The 14,531-nt window shown below is 39.2% G+C and overlaps 1 long non-coding RNA gene and 1 other non-coding gene across 2 annotated transcripts in view; one reads left to right on the forward strand and one right to left on the reverse strand.

Annotated features, from left to right (window-relative positions):
• Positions 1 to 14,531, reverse strand: part of LOC142876360 (uncharacterized) — a 77,152-nt gene that overhangs the window by 36,813 nt on the left and 25,808 nt on the right. The window lies entirely within an intron of this gene.
• LOC142876760 (U6 spliceosomal RNA) lies at positions 1,799 to 1,905 on the forward strand. Its single transcript, XR_012923580.1, has one exon. It is a non-coding gene; the product is annotated as a U6 spliceosomal RNA (small nuclear RNA).

The following is a 14,531-nucleotide window of genomic DNA, read 5'->3' on the forward strand; positions in this document are numbered from 1 at the left end:
CATGAACTAGTTTTTTCTGTTTTAAATATGGATATTATGTAATCAGAACACCAGTACCTGGAGGCAACTTTTGTGCCATTAATCAAGTATTTTATTGACTACTGTTAGTCTCAGCTCACCCATCTGGATTGGATTGTACTACTTTTCAACCATGAAAAGTTTCTCTTTTTTCTTCATGCAATAAAACATGATGACAATAATGACATTCTAGGGCAGTTTCTTGGTTCAGAAGAAAGGAATATGTAATAAAGTATTATGTTAGGATTTTGGAATTTGAATCTTCATTTTTTAGGAAAAATAACACACACATCTCCAAACTAATTAGATTCTAAGTATGGCCCATTTAAGAAATAGTTTTCAAACATATTATCAGTATTATAAAATACTGATCAGTATTATAAAAGTTATTTCCTGACATCACTCCCTGCCAAAAGAAACCCCAAATGAGTAATCAAACAAAAAATGACTGTAGCAAGATTACAGCTATTTTTCTAGACCACACAAAGTGATGATTTCTGTTTCTGAAACTCAGCACATGCTCTGTCTAGAACATTCTCTATGTGTATGTTGAAAGGCCACTCTCTTGGACAGGAGTCACAGTTCCAGGTCAGCACACAGGGAGCACGTGGGTCAGTCAGATCACTCCTGGTCATAAGTGGGATGACAGAGCACCCTCTCTTGACTTTCTAGAATGAGTTAGTGCAATGTTTTCCTTTTATGGGTAAACCATACTTGTTTCAGTGATCACTGACTTCCAGATCTTGCCTGCCCTGCCCTGTGACCTGGAGGGGCACTGCCTCCATGCCAGGATAGCTGTTGTGGTGCTGAAACCCAGATAGAACCACAGGCCAAGGGCCTGGCCGAGTTCCCACTCATACATTCATTCTTTCATTCATTCATCATTCTACAAGTATTTGTTGAATGCCTACTACATGTCAGGCACTGTTCTAAGCAGACATCAAAAGAGACTAAAATCCTAGTCTTCAAAAGGCCTCTATTCTAAGACATGTTTCTGTTAGCCCTGGTGCCCTGCTCTCTGTTTCTAGGGACTCTGATACAGGACTCTGCCAGTGTGGCTGGGGCTCAGTGTTTCTTTTTTCTGGGCACAGAAAAAAGTGCTCCAGTGTCACTCTTAGAAGAGGACTTCTCAGTACAGCTCTTCTAACTCATCACATGCAAACCTTTTCTTCAAGACATTCTGTAGTATCCAAGTAGGGAGAAATTTCTGCTTCAACTACAAATTGTATCCCGAGTCAACATGTGCCTCCAATGATTCAGGTCCTCCAGAAAGGTCTGGGACATCAGTTCAGATTGTCCCTCCTTTATAGTAAACTTCCTCTTAAAGATTCCACCCCTACCCTTACCCAGCTCCATCTTAACTATCTTGTACCTACCAGACTTTTATGGCCACCTCTGTCATCAGACATATGCTAATAAATTCAAATCTGAAAAAGAATCTTAAAAGAAAGATACCAATTTCTAATCTCATGTTTTTTCCCCTTCCTTATATAAATTTGTAGGTGCAAATATATGTGAGAAGAGGAATGAATACCTTCCAGCTTCACTAGACAGCACCCAAAATCAAATGCCAGCAGATGTTACTTCTTTTTGTCTGTCTCAACCCCAGGTCTTTGTTGAAATAAAAAATGATATGCTATCTATGAAATACCACAAGCAATGTGCTAAAGTTGGCTTTTAAAAAACTATCCAAATGCTTTCTGGCTTTTTATTTTAAACTAAACTCATTCCAGTTTTTGTTAGACAAGTAATGTATAATCATTTTTTTAAATTTGAAAATGTGCTCTCTTCGGCAGCATATATATTAAACTTGGAATGATACAGAAAAGATTAGCATGGCCCCTATGCAAGTATGACACCCAAATTCGTGAAGCATTTTGTATTTTTCTATAGCACTGTAGGATGACTATAGTTAGCAATAATAAATAGTTTTGAATAGCTAGAAGGAGGATATTTATTGAATGTTCCCAACACAAAGAATTGGGAAATGTTTGAGATGTTGGATACACTAATTACTCTGATCTTATCACTATACATTATATGTGTCACATCACTATGTACCCCATAAATATGTACAATTATATGTCAATTTTTTTTAGATCTCTGATTTTTTTTAATTTTATTATTATTTTTTTCTTTTTTTTAATTTTTTTTTTTTTTTTTTGAGACAGAGTCTCGCTTTGTTGCCTAGGCTAGAGTGAGTGCCATGGCGTCAGCCTAGCTCACAGCAACCTCAATCTCCTGGCTCAAGCAATCCTTCTGCCTCAGCCTCCCGAGTAGCTGGGACTACAGGCATGCGCCACCATGCCCAGCTAATATTTTATATATATATATTAGTTGGCCAATTAATTTCTTTCTATTTTTATAGTAGAGACGGGGTCTCGCTCTTGCTCAGGCTGGTTTCGAACTCCTGACCTCGAGCAATCCTCCCGCCTCGGCCTCCCAGAGTGCTAGGATTACAGGCGTGAGCCACCACGCCCGGCCTTAATTTTTTTTTTATTTTTTTTATTTTTTTTTATTTTGGCATATTATGGGGTTACAGATTTTAAGGTTTCAATAAATGCTCTTTTCTCCCCCTCCCCCCTACATGTCAATTTTTTTAAAATTTTAATAAAAAAACCTAGAAAGACAAAAAATCCATATTGCACTATTTAAAGGTCATACATATAATCTCATTGCATTTTATACATTTTAACTTCCTATCAAAAATTAGTTTTTGATTAAATTTTAAAAATTTAATTATTAGTAATTATTGCCAAAAATTACACAGAAAGACAGAGTATTTAAAAGTTCCCAGTTTTCCCCCACAATAGCATTCTGAGAGCTAATCACTGTTAATAGTGAATATCCTTCTAGACATTTCTCTGCAATATATAAACATGTATTTTCAATCTTTTTGAATGAATAGGGTTTTTGTTTAATTTATAACATATTATATATTTTTTTCAACAAGTTTGTTAAGGGTTATATTTACATATAATACAATTCACTTGCTTCAAGTGTACAATGCTTTTTAGTACATTTATTCCACTATTTTACCTGTGCAACCATCACCATAAATTATAGAATATTTTTATCACTCAATAAGATCTCTCATTTAAATTTACCATTAACCCCTGTTCCCTTGAGCTCCCGCCCCAGACAATTACTAGTCTACCTCCTGTCTTTATAGATTTGCCTTTTCTGGACATCTCGTATAAATGAAATCATGCAATATACGATCTCTTGTGTCTACCTTTTTTCACTCAGCATAACGCATTTATTTTTAGAAAGAAATTGGAGAAAAATGTTTATGGATGCTTAATGAGTTTTATTTGAAAACAATCTCTCACAGTAAAAAACACAAAAGAGCTTTATATTCTGGTAATGTTAGAGAAAGAACTAACACCAATGATCAGCTATTGAGAATTGTGGAAGACATTTAAATTTTTTGACATTCCACTATTCCCTCTAGTGGCCAGGACAAAAAGAGTACTGTATATTGTGCTTGTTAGTCAGACTGCATCCCAGATTCTTCTAATGCTCATAAATGAAGGCATTACACTTGGAGTTTTCACGTGAAAGATATTTCCTTATTGGTTTTTGAAGGCCTTTTATAAAGCAAATTTCTTGGGTAGCATAATTTATCATTCTCTGCAATTCTTCTCACCACCGAATCTACCAGCCTCTCCATGTAGAGGGATTTTGTTAGAAGAGTGGTTAAGAGCTCAAAGTGTGGTATGAAATCGCCCAATTTCAAATATTTGGTTTTGGTGGGTTTTTTTTATCCTTTGGATAGGATCTTACTCTGTCACCCAGGCTGAAGTACAGTGGCCTGATCACAGTTCACTGCAGCCTTGAACTCTCCAGTTCAAGCAATCCTCCTGTCTCAGCCTCTTTTTTTTTTTTTTTTTTTTTGAGACAGAGTCTCACTTTGTTGCCCAGGCTACAGTGAGTGCCGTGGCGTCAGCCTGGCTCACAGCAACCTCAATCTCCGGGGCTCAGCGATCCTCCTGCCTCAGCCTCCCGAGTAGCTGGGACTACAGGCATGCGCCACCATGCCCGGCTAATTTTTTGTATATATATTTTTAGTTGGTCAATTAATTTATTTCTATTTTTGGTAGAGACAGGGTCTCGCTCAGGCTGGTTTCGAACTCCTGACCTTGAGCAATCCGCCTGCCTCGGCCTCCCAAAGTGCTAGGATTACAGGCGTGAGCCACCACGCCCGGTCTTCAGCCTCTTGAGTAGTTAGGACTACAGGTATGCACCACCACACTGGCTAATTAAAAACATTTTTTTGTAGAGACAGGATCTCACTATATTACCCAGGCTGGTCTAGAGCCCAAATTCAAATCTTAACTCTGCTGCTTGCTAGTTATGGGATCTTGGACAAGTTACTCACTCAGTGGGTAAGTTTCTTTCTCTTTTTAAGATGGAGATGATAATATCTGTCTCATGGGGTTGTTGTGAGGATGAAATGAATTAAGACACACACACATAGAACTCCTAGAACAGTGCTGGCGCACAGTAGGAGGTGAATAAATCTTATGTATCCTTTGTCTCCACATTTTCTGCCTTCCCTTGCAGTGGAATGAATGCCCTTCCCAGTGTTCTGCTGTTATCCCCACCCACCTTCCAAGGACTTTGCTTCAGTAATTTTCTCATCTTTCTCCTTTTGCAATTTTTTCCTCTTCACCAGATCTTACTTTCTTCCATCTCTATTACTGCCTCTCTAATTCAAGGTGCCATCGTGCACTGGTCATAACTGAGACCTTTGCAGTAGTAGTCTTTGGACCAGTCATCCTGCTGCTGCCCCTATAGCATACTGTTACTCAGCAACCTGAGTATTTTAAAAATATTTGTGGCCGGGCGCTGTGGCTCACGCCTGTAATCCTAGCTCTCTGGGAGGCCGAGGCGGGTGGATCGTTGGAGCTCAGAAGTTCAAGACCAGCCTGAGCAAGAGCCGAGACCCCGTCTCTACTAAAAATAATAATAAAAAAAAAAACGTTAATTGGCCAACTGAAAATGGAAAAAAAAAATAAAGGAATTAAAAATATTTGTATTTTCAAACACAAACCAGAATTTGTTTCTGCTCAAAACTGTTTTGTGGAGCGAGTTATTTGAAAGCTGTGTGTGACAGGTTGTGAAAGACTTTGTGCTCAAAGATAGCTCCCTCCCAACTAACCCTTGAAGCTTTACAATCATTGCTTTTCCAGGGCCAACCCTATAACCACAGCAACCCCGGTTTTGGAGACAGTCCTGATCAAGACAGCAATGTATCAAGCACCTATTTATACTCACAGGTGGTGGGTGGTGTCTGGGGTTAATTCTCCTGTTAGCCCTGTACTTCCTCCACTTCCACACTTCCTGGGTGAGCTCTGGGACTCTAGTTTCCACCCTCTAAGTTGCACTCTTCTCAGTCACCTGCTGTGCCTGCCCTGGGTAGATGTGTCTAGACTTTTGTTGCACTGTCTGCTTTAGATAACAAGATCCTCTGCAGGAAATGGAATCTTTCCTGACTACTAATTTATTGGATAGATATCCATAATATGCTTAAGTTTTGCCACTTTCTTTCCACGGGACTGGGCCAGTCCTCCATCCCCTATAGCTTATCTGGGTTCCTGTTGGAGCTAGATAGGCATCCGACACTGCCATTTACCTAACTCTGAATAACACTTTCCTGCTGGGAGACTCCTGCTGACATGCCCTGCCTGCCAGATTAGAACCCCTTGGATATTGTGGTGGGTGGGGATGCTTACGCCCCCTCAATTTAGGTCTATGGGATTGGCCAAATTCCACATAGTGAATTTTGCCACAAAGGCAGGAGAATTTTGTTTCTTAGCCCTGTCGCTCCACAAGCATTCACAGTAAACTGGCCAGGACAGGCTCTGTCCCTCCATCCCTTACTCCAAGAAGGATGTGAATTTCCCAAGCTAAACTGGATAAGCAGCACACGAATTGATTTTTGGTTTGTGTGTATGTGTGTGTTTTTGAGATAGAACCTTGCTCTGTTGCCCTGGCTACAGTGCCATGGCATCAGCCTAGCTCACAACAACCTCACACTTCTGGGCTCAAGCAATCCTTCTGCCTCAGCCTCCCGAGTAGCTGACACTACAGGCATGTGCCACCATGCCTGGCTAATTGTTTCTTTTATATAACGTTTTTAGTTGTCCAGCTAATTGCTTTCTATTTTTTTAGTAGATATGGGGTCTCCCTCCTGCTCAGGCTGGCCTTGAACTCCTGAGCTCAAACAATCCACCCGCCTGGGCCTCCCTGAGTGCTAGGATTACAGGTGTAAGCCACCATGCCTGGCCAGCACATGAATTGAAATGGAGGCAAACATACTATATCTCTACATATGTATAAATTATAAATCAAGTTGACAAACTGTTTAATAAAATCTATTTTCTTACCTTGAAAAATATTCCTTCAGAGCAAAAAAATGAAATGTGTATAAAGCTGTAATTTTTAATATAACTAAAAATTGTCAAAATATTAAAGATATCTGAATTTAATTATTATGGCACATGTCTTGGTGTTCTATTGATAAGTAATATAATAAAGGCAATCATAATTAATAAATGTTTACATATTTATTTTTCTGGTGCTCATATCGTTACAATCAAAGTTTTCACAAGATTTGTGTGTTGACGATAGCCATGATCTAAAAGATTCAATAAAATGTAACTGCAAAGTATATAAAATTAGAGTGTTTTTGAATCCAAAATTATAAATTAAAGTAAGTGTAAAAAACCAATTTATTTTATGTATGTTCCCCAAAAAGCTATTTATTCTTGTAAAATATTTTAAATTATCTATTAAGGCTGAAAAATCAAATACAAGTTATAATAAATGAGTAGCACATTTAAAAATTTAAATTATTTTTTAAAACTGAAAATTTTTTTACTTTTAAAAATGTAATTGTCTTATTAAAAATGTATCTAGGCCGGGCGCTGTGGCTCACGCCTGTAATCCTAGCTCTTGGGAGGCCGAGGCGGGCGGATTGCTCAAGGTCAGGAGTTCAAAACCAGCCTGAGCAAGAGCGAGACTCCGTCTCTACTATAAATAGAAAGAAATTAATTGGCCAACTGATATATATATAAAAAATTAGCCGGGCATGGTGGTGCATGCCTGTAGTCCCAGCTACCCGGGAGGCTGAGGCAGAAGGATCACTGGAGCCCAGGAGTTTGAGGTTGCTGTGAGCTAGGCTGACGCCACGGCACTCACTCTAGCCTGGGCAACAAAGTGAGACTCTGTCTCAAAAAAAAAAAAAAAAACAAATGTATCTATAGGCCGGGCGCGGTGGCTCACGCCTGTAATCCTAGCACTCTGGGAGGCCGAGGCGGGAGGATTGCTCGAGGTCAGGAGTTCAAGACCAGCCTGAGCAAGAGCAAGACCCCGTCTCTACTAAAAAATAGAAAGAAATTAATTGGCCAACTAAAATTAAAAAATAAAAAAAATAAAAAATAAAAAAAATGTATCTATAAAAGTAAAAAACTATTCACATTTTAAACATTCAATATCTATCTATTTTTCCATATAAAAATTGCCAGGCATGGTGCCTCATGTTTGTAATTCCAGCATCTTTGGGGGCTGATGTGGGAGGATGGCTTGAGGCCAGAAGTTCAAGACTAGCCTGGGCAACATAGTGAGACCCTGCTTATATAAAAATTCAAAAAATTAGCCAGGTGCGGTGGTGTGTGCCTGTAATCCCTGTTACTTGGGAGGCTGAGGTGGAAAGATTGCTTGAGGCCAGGAATTGAGGCTGTAGTGTGTTATGATTGTGCCTGTGAATAGCCAGTAAACTCCAGCCTGGGCAACAGCAAGACCCTGTCTTTAAGAAAAAAAAGTTTTAAATTGATGTCATGCTTAATACATGTTGTATTTAAATAACCTATGTATGTGTCTATCGCGGTGCAGAAAAATTAAAAGAATAAAAAAAAGATAAAAATAAATAAATAACCTATATAGTAGTCAGCTTCTAAGATGACCTCCAATTGTCCTTGCAGTCATAGCATTGTCCTGGTATTCATACCATTGTGAAGTCTGCTTCCACATTAAATCAGGGCTAGTCTGTATGATCAACAGAATATGGTCGAAAAGATGTGTGACTTTCAAATCTAAGTCATAGAATTCACTGAAGCTTCTGTCTTGATCTTGGATCACCTGATTTGGGGGAAGCTGGCAGGCATGGAAAGAGGACATTTAAGCAGCCCAGGGGGAGAGGCCCACATAAAGAGAAACTGAGGCCTCCTACCCACAGCCAGCACCAACTTGCCAGATACATGAGTGAGCCATTTTGTAAGTAGATTCTCCAGCCTCAGCAAAACCTTCAGATAACTATACAACTACCTGGCATCTGACTACAACCTCATAAGAGGTCGAGAACCAGAACAGCCCAGCCAAGCCACTCCTGAATTTCTGATGATCAGAAATGGTGACAGATGATAAATGATTATTGATATTTTAAGATACTACGTTATGGGATTATTTTATTATGCAAATTAGTTGATGAATATAACCCACACATATGTAAATATAAAAGTAAAATGGGGAGGGTGGAAGGGGGTTAAAGGATAAAAATATTACCTATGGGGTACAATGTACACTATACTGGTGATGGTTATAGTAAAAGCCCTGACTTTAGTGTTACACAATTCATCTATGTAACAAAAAACACTTGTACTTCCTAAATCTATTGAAATTTTTTTTAAAAAGAGTAAAATGAATTGTTTTTCATTGCAAAATGTTCCTCAGGTGCCCTGTGCAACTACTGCAAATAGAACACCAACTCATGAATAACTCCAGAGCCACAAATTGACATCAGTAAAAATTAAGAAAAGTAAAATAAATTTTTGGTCCTACTGTGAACCAATATTTTTATAGAGAAAGAATTTACTGCATTCATACTATTGAGAAAAGGGATCTGAAAAATTAATTAATTTGTCTTTTCTTTTACTCCTTTTTCCCTTTTTGAGATAGGGTTTTTTTGTCACTTAGGCTGGAGTGCAGTGGTGTGATCATAGCTCACTGCATCCTTGAACTCCTGGGCTCATATGATTCTCCTGCTTTGACCTCCCAAGTAGCTGAGACTATAGGTGTGTACTACCATGCCCAGCTGATTTTTGAATTTTTTGGTAGGGACAGAATCCTGCTATGTTGCCTAGGCTAAGAAGGCAACTCGAGTCTGCAACTTCAATCTCCTGGGCTCAAGCGATCCTACTGCTTCAGCCTCCCGAGTAGCTGGGACTATAGGCATGTGCCACCATGCCCAGCTAATTTTTTTGTATATATATTTTTAGTTGGTCAATTAGTTTCTTTCTATTTTTAGTAGAGATGGGGTCTCGCTCAGGCTGGTTTCAAACTCCTGACCTTGAGAGATCCACCCACCTCGGCCTCCCAGAGTGCTAGGATTACAGGCATGAGCGGAGCCACCTCGACTGGTCTACAGGTATTTTTTAAACTATTTTTTCACTTTGCTGCCAGCTTGAAAATTTTCAAATTAAAAAAAATCAAAGTAAAACAACAACAAAAATCACAACTAGATAGATTTCAAATTCTGAACACAGTATCACTCAATATAGGAAAGAGGATGAAGGGTGATCAAAGTTAAAGAATTTAAAGTCCCTGTATTCTGCAGGAGAGTAGAGATAACTGTTTATTTTTTATATAAATAGAGAATAGAGAAGCTGTGTATGTTTTCAATTACTTTTTAAGTGTGACTTCATAATTTTTGATGTCTTACTAATCCCAAAGACATTAGACATGCTCATTTAAGTACCTGTAAAAGTGGTGAGAGAAAAATGCATAAGGACACTTATCTCAGCATTACTTAAAGTAGCTTCACAAAGTGGACAGCCTAACTGAGAACTGGCTGAGTGAATTAAGATACATATGTATAGAGTTATACTATGAAATCATTAATAATGATGATGTTCCTACATAATCATTGACCTGGAAAGATTTCACACTTGTGGTTGAGTAAAATAGGTCACAGCATGCATATATGAGCTCATTTATATAAAATCATTTTCATATATCTGTGATTATGACAATGGTTGTCTTTGGGTAATAAGACTCTAGATGATTTTTACTTTGTACTTTTCTGTATTTGAATTTGTTAAAATGGGCAGGTATCATTTTAAAAACCCCCAAAGAACAGTAAAGCTGTTCTTAAATGTAAATGCTAAAAGGAATTCCAAGTACTTTTTGCTCTTTCCATTTCTGCCCAGGCTCTGTTCATTAGCAAAGAAGTCAATGCAATCATTGTACTTAGAAGTGAAGGGAAAGCAAGGCAAGACCAGCAGCGCATAGGCTGGGCGTGGTGGCTCACGCCTATAATCCCAGCACTTTGGGAGGCTGAGGTGGGAGGATATTGCTTAAGGCGAGGAGTTGGAGACCAGCCTGGGCAACATAGTGAGACCCTGTCTCAACAAAAAAATAAAAAAAAAAAAGAAAGAAAGAAAAAGAAAAATTGGCCAGGCATGGTGGCACGAGCCTGTAGTCCCAGCTACTTGGGAAGCTGAGAGAAAGATTCCTGGAGCCCAGGAGTTTAAGGCTATAGTGAGCCATGATTTCATCATTGCACTCTAACACTCCAGGGTGACAGAGTGAAACCCTGTCTCAAAAAAAAAAAAAAAAGACCAGAGCACAGTTGGTTGTACTTTTTCCTCTCTTGTAAGCAGTTGAACTTCTGTAGTCTGTGGCAGGACATTAGGACTTTAGTATACACAAAAAAGTCTATTGTATTCTTCTTGTCTGGAAGTTTGGAATATATGGCCAATTCCTGTCTAACAAGGAGATACACAGAGAAAGGGGTCATCATTTCCCTGGTTGATTTGCATGACAGAAAGGCTCCTTAAGGCTCAGCTGCCACTTAGGGATTAGAAAAGTAGCTGTGAACAAATGTGGACCTGAAGGCTAAGGAATTCACTATCACTCAATACCGAAGAATTGTTCTCAATCTCAGTACTCAAGATGGCTCCTCCCTTCACACCATTTCAATATTCCACCCAATTCATCTACTTTTTAGTTTCTTCTCAGCAATTCGTTTCCATCTTTTTTTTTTTTGAGACACAGTCTTGCTTTGTTGCCCAGGCTACAGTGAGTGCCGAGGCGTCAGCCTAGCTCACAGCAACCTCAAACCCCTGGGCTCAAGCAATCCTACTGCCTCAGCCTCTGGAGTAGCTGGGACTATAGGCATGCGCCACCATGCCCAGCTAATTTTTTCTATATATATTAGTTGGCCAATTAATTTCTTTCTATTTATAGTAGAGACAGGGGTCTTGCTCTTGCTCAGGCTGGTTTCGAACTTCTGACCTCGAGCTATCCGCCCGCCTCAACCTCCCAGAGAGCTAGGATTACAGGCATGAGCCACCGTGACTGGCCTCCATCTTTTCTAAACCTTGCACTAAGGCACTGCTTCCATCAGGGTTGTAGCAAAGTATGTAAGTACGTACACATGTAAGCTTCTCCAAGTTATGAAGTATGAGTACCTCCCTGGGTCAAAGATGACCCAAGATTTGTCATGTCATGAGTCTATAAAGTATTTAATATTGAAATGTGTATCCTGATCCAAGTCACTTACTCAAGCCTTCTGTTTGTATGGTTATGAACATTTATCTACTCTGGAGGTCCTCAAATCCATTTTCAAAATAGTCTAGATTTTAAATGGCAAAATCCTGGTGAGGGTGTAGAATAAGCACTCTCAAATACTGCTATTGGAAGTATAAATTTATATATAAATTATATAAAAAATATAAATTTGTATAATCTTTCAGAAAGGCAATTTCACAAAAGTGACTGCTGTGAACTGAATTGTGTCCCCCTCATCCTCCACAAATTCATAAATTAAAGCTCTGACTCCCAATGTGACTATATTTGGAGAGAGGGCCTTTAGGGAGGTGATTAAGGTTAAATGAGGTCATAAGGTAGGGCCCCATTCTGATGGGGTCCTTATAAGAAGAAGAGACACCAGAGCTCTGTTTTTCTCCCCATGCACGCAGAGGAAAGGCCATGTGAGAACACAGCAAGAGCATGGACATCTACAAGCCAGGAAGAGAGCCCTCACTAGAAACCAAATTTTAGGTTAGAGCATGCCTTTGAGCCCAGGGACTTGGTCTGTGTTCACAGTAATGAAACAGATCTCAGGGTGGCCAACAACCGCCAGTCAGGCAGCCTGAGACCTGCAGCTCCAGGCCTGCTTCCCCTCATAACAGCAGCTCTGTTTCTGATATTTTGTTTCTTCTTTTTCTCCACACTCCAAATAGTAATATCTCTTAAAAATGATTTTTAAAGCAGTATATCTGCTCCCTGTAAACAATTTAAGTAATGCAAAAGTATGTGAACTAAAAGAGACTGCCTGTTCCTTTCTACTCTCCGTTTTAGTATTTTTAGATATAAATGATATATCCTATCCATAGTGTGGAATAACATGATTCTTCACTCAGTAATATATACTGGATGTATTTCAATATCAGAATATATACTGGGTATCTGAAAAGTTGGGAAATCTAGGATCAATTTATTTTATTTTTAAAATTGTGATAAGAGTATATATAAGCTAAAGTTTACCATTTTAGTCATTTTTAGGTAGACAGTTCATTAAGCATATTCACAATGTTGTGCAATCATCACCACTAAGATAAATTTATTTTTAAACAGCATGTAAGTTACATTTTCAAATAATATTCTCAATATATTTTTTTCAACCTCCAGACACCTTTTAGGGTAAAGGACCTCTACATTTAAAGCAATGGGTCCAAATGTCAATTTGAACAAACCAAAATAAATATACCATTTTCCCTGTGTTTCCAAGCCTTGTGGGCATTGTAGTGCTGAAGGCAGGCAGGGGATAGAGAGAAGTGAACAGGCCTTGGCTCAGTTTGCAGCCTTGGCTCAAACACTTATTGAACATGGGGCAAGTTATTTAGCCTCTCTGAGTTCTATTATTGTTTGACTCTTCTTTCTTCCTACATCCTAGTGATCTCCAGAAAAGTTTTGCTCTTTTCTCTACACTGGCAAACACAGAGGTTTATAAGTGGTTTAAACAGAGACTTGCCTAGGTGGTATAATTTAACAGATGGCAAGAGAACTACCCATGCAAACCATCTTTCCTAAGCTCCTTTGGAGTGCTGGTTTCAGGGGTGTGCAACCTGTGCAGGGCACACAGATCCCCATGCTTAGAAGGGCTCTGTACTTGATTCAGTGTTCTCTTGTTGCTGTCTTAAAATTCTTAATTTTTGAATTATTTTGAATACTTTTTGAATTATTATACAAGGGCTCTACATTTTGCACCGGGCTCCATAAATTATGCAGCCAGTCCTTTGGGTGAAAGCATTGTCCTCATAAGGACCTTATTTTAAGATTGAATAATTTACCTGGAAAGCATACCATAAACACACACATACACACACACACACACACACACACACACACACACACACACTGGTTTTGTTTTTGTTGTTGTTTTTGAGACAGGATCTCTCTCTTGCCCAGTTAGAGTGCAGTGGTATCATCATAGCTCACTGAAACATCAAATTCCTGGGCTCAAGCAATCCTCCTGCCTCAGCCTCCTGAGCAGCTGAGACTACAGGTTCAAGCCACTATGCCTGGCGATTTTTCTATTTTTTGTAGAGACAAGGTCTTGCTATGTTGCTCAGGCTGGTCTCGAACTCCTGGCCAAAATCAATTCTCCCACCTTGGCCTGCCAAAGTGTTGGGATTATAGGCGTGAGCCACCACGCCTGATAAAAACATGCCAGTTAACACCTTAGCATTTTGTCACACTAATTAATGAGTATGACAGCATAATTAATCAAGACAGCAGAACTTTGAATGACTGAAGCACATAACCTCTGATTTTTAATGCGGAAAAGCACACTGACCAAGTCCACAGCATAAATACTGCCTGCCTCTCGGGCCCTTTTGAGAGGGTGTGTGGGAGGAGGGAAATGAAGGCACTAGGTATCAGGGGACTAGATGGCTTTTTGTTGAATGACAGTACAAATAAATGGATAAATGTATGAATAAATAAATAAATGAAAGGTACTAAGGGGAATAATGGAGGAAACATATAGCTCAAATTTGGAGATATATATATATATATATATATATATATATATAAACATGTTCTATAAGGCATAGACTTACTCTGGCTTATGGTCTGCACTTCAGGTAAAACCATGTCCGCTCTCCTAGTCATCAGGCATTGGACTGAGGACTGAAGCACAGGCTGAAGGCAACAATGTAAGGCATGAAAGGAGCCAGCTGCCTCTGCAGTACTCTGGTCAGCACTCTGTCCGTGAATGATATGCCATAATAAATGATGGCAAGTCCACTCAAATAAAATATCTTTTTTGGGAAATATAAATACTAGATATACCAAAAAGAAAGTAAGTTGTTTGGCCGGGCGCTGTGGCTCACGCCTGTAATCCTAGCTCTTGGGAGGCCGAGGCGGGCGGATTGCTCAAGGTCAGGAGTTCGAAACCAGCCTGAGCAAGAGCGAGACCCCGTCTCTACTATAAATAGAAAGAA

Source organism: Microcebus murinus, chromosome 15, assembly GCF_040939455.1.
Source record: "Microcebus murinus isolate Inina chromosome 15, M.murinus_Inina_mat1.0, whole genome shotgun sequence".
Taxonomy (NCBI): Eukaryota; Metazoa; Chordata; class Mammalia; order Primates; family Cheirogaleidae; genus Microcebus; species Microcebus murinus.